Source organism: Cricetulus griseus (assembly GCF_003668045.3).
Source record: "Cricetulus griseus strain 17A/GY chromosome 1 unlocalized genomic scaffold, alternate assembly CriGri-PICRH-1.0 chr1_1, whole genome shotgun sequence".
In the NCBI taxonomy this organism is placed as follows: domain Eukaryota; kingdom Metazoa; phylum Chordata; class Mammalia; order Rodentia; family Cricetidae; genus Cricetulus; species Cricetulus griseus.
In genome coordinates, this window is record NW_023276807.1 from 247,967,041 (window position 1) to 247,970,148 (window position 3,108).

The 3,108-nt window shown below is 40.8% G+C and overlaps 1 pseudogene; it reads right to left on the reverse strand.

Moving 5' to 3' along the window:
• Positions 1-1,091: 1,091 nt before the first annotated feature.
• LOC100762034 lies at positions 1,092-1,918 on the reverse strand (annotated as a pseudogene).
• Between the last annotated feature and the right edge of the window lie 1,190 nt (positions 1,919-3,108).

Here is a 3,108-nt window from a genome sequence, read left to right on the forward strand (position 1 = left end):
ACATAAATGAAGTTCATTTTAAAGCTATCATAAACAATCACTGGAGCAGCATTGCCTTTTCTTGGTAAGCATACAAGTATTTTAAAAGCCCAATTTTTATGGCTGTCGAAAAGAAAATAAAACATTGGTTAATATGACAATCTGTCATTGAGAAGTAAATTATGAAAGATTCCACTACAATATCTTGTCAACAATTATCTTATTCCTAAAATGTAAGTTTCAAAATGCATTCATAAGTGAAACTGCTATTACTAAAGGCAGTTTAAAGACTTCTAAATAGGATATCATATCTTTCAACAAAAGTTTATCAGTATTGTTTCCACTCAGCTATTTTCTACTTAGTCATAGGTATAATACCATACTTTTACCCCAAGGAGGATTTGGATTTTCTTTTGATAGTCATTCTCTGCATTAACTGAAATCTTTTTTATTTTTTTTTTTGCTTCGAAATTTAGAAACAAGTTTTATTTAAGATCTGAAATACAATTCCTAAAATATCAACTTTTCACAAAACTGTGGCTACACACTAATGCATTGCCTCTATCATGTTAGAATGTACATTAGACTCAAATACAGAAACCAGAAAACAAAAACCACCATCCTTCAACAATCTGAGCAAAGATAGAATGAATGCCTAAGTAACAACAAGTTGGGTTGTTTATGTCAAGCACCAGAGGTGGGGGAGGGAAGGAGGGACGGAGGGAGGGCGGGCGGACAAATGCATGGGATTCCAGGTATATACATTAAGTTGAACCTTTGGCACTAGGAATCACGGCATCTTATCACATAGTATTAACACATATTAGAAAACCATGTAGTGTCAAAGGGATAGAACTACCAACATTCAAGCAATGTTGTCAACTAGGCAATAAAATATTCTACTGAATTTCTTCTTTGTCACTGGTAGCAACTTGGAAATGAGGAAAGGAGCCAGGCACTCCTTTTATTTTCTGTTTTTACTACAGAACAGGAAACAAACTGAAACAGAAGCCCACTTTACATCGACAGTTTTAAAGAACATCAATTATACAATGAAAGGACTAAAGAGAAGTGTTTACAGATACCAGACGAGGTGAGCGGTCAGTAGACCTTCACAGGGCTTTTGGATGGTAGACAGAAGAAGCCACGAGGTAATCACTGGCAGTGAACAGAGAGGCAGAATTCTTTGACAGATATTTATGAAAATCATGGAAACAGCCCAACAATAATGCCAGGCTTTTCTCATCAAGGGGTGTATAAGCCAACATTGCCCCAATTCTCACAAATCATCGCACTAAGTGTGATGCCACACAGGTCTGCAACAATGGTTCATGGGGTGTGACAGAAGGATTTCGGCATTGTAGAGCAGCTGAGTGCCCAGCATCATATTGAAATACTCTTTTATCCCTCCTACAAGTTCATTAATTGCATACTCCTTATTATCAATATTTCCCTGAGATTTCTTACAATTAGCATACTCCTCAAAAATGGCATCTCCATTTGTTTTAGCAAGGAGCTGGAACTCCTTCTGCCTGGTAACCAAGTCCCAGTCCTCCACCAGCCATGGCTTTAGCTCTTTGGGAATCTTCACTTTCACTTCAATTCTATTCTTAAAGATCTGTGGTCAGCCTGTGCCAGTTTCTTCTGCAGGGGAGGTGGGGGCCCTGGGGCAGGTACTGCCACCATCTCCATTGCCAGGAGACTTTTGGTTGTTCTTCCTCGTCTTCCACTCAGAATTAGAAGCGGGGTTCTCAGCAGAGTGACGGAACCATCTTCCTGGGAGGGCTGGTTCGAGATTCTTTGGCTGAGAACCAGCCGACTTCTTTCTTGAGGCAGCTTCCCTCATCTTACTTCTTTACATGTTGCTTGGAGTTGGCTTCTTAAAGTTTTCTTCTTCAGCAGATTGTTGTCCACGAGTTTGAGAAGCCTGCTTTCTGGAACTCATCCAACCCTGTTTTTATTCCAAACATAATCTTCCTTCTTTCCCTTCCAAGGTCTCCTAGTGACCAGGGTTATCTCCTGATCCTTATTGTACAACAAACTTAGTTTTTTGGTGATGAAAGAGAATCCAGTTCTTTCCAGCAGCCGACATGTGATCACTGCTGCTCCTCCCTAGACTGAAATCTTTTTTTTCTCTCTTATTATTATTATTATTATTATTATTATTATTATTAATTCAAATTAGGGAACAGGCTTGTTTCACATGTACTTCCCCTCTCCCTCTCCCTCCCCTCACCCCCATTCCTTCTCCCCCACCTCCAACCTACCCCCCACCCCATCCACCCGCCACTCCCCAGGCAGGGTAGGGCCCCCAACCGGGGCTCCACCAAGTCCACCAAATCTTTCTGTGCTGGGCCTAGGCCCCTCCCCATGTGTTCAGAGACAGAGCGAATCCCTTCAAGTGGGATGGGCTCTCGAAGTCCCCCCCACCCACCAGGGCAAAACGCCAGTCCACCTCCGGAGGCTCCCAGGAGTGCATGGGCCTCCCCATTGGCATCCATGATCATGGGGCTGGATTAGTTCCATACTGGCCTCCCAAAGAGCATCTGGGGTCGATATGCTTTCTCTTTTTCAGGCCAACTGTTTCTGTGGGTTTCTCCAACCAGGTACAGACCCCTTCGTTCTTCATTCCTCCCTCTCTTCAACTGATTTCCAGATTTCAACTCAGTGTATTTCTGTGGATGTCTGTCTCTGCTTCCATCAGCCACTGGATGAAGACTCTAGGATAGCATAGAGAGTTAGACTGAAATCTTAATCATTATAACTTAAGGAATATTTAGTAAATGAATCAATTATTTAGAACATCAATCATTTGAAAACAAATGCCTAATTCTATAACAAATTTCTTCAGAAAATGTAGTTTCTTGTAAAAAAAAAATTACCAAAATACAGTCCTTTAACCTGTCTGAGTAGAACTGTGCTGGTCAGAAATAGTAAGTGGGTAGGAAAGGTGACAAAAACCAAGCCATGAAGGAAGTGTTTGCCCAATTCTTGAAGAAAAAAAAAAATTGGCATACTGTGAAAGCTGCACCATTGATCAGTATTATAAACAATGGAAAAATATTAGTCATAAAGAGCTTTAGAAACCAAAATTGCATGGTTTCAACGTCATCTTTTTGAATTGAGCCT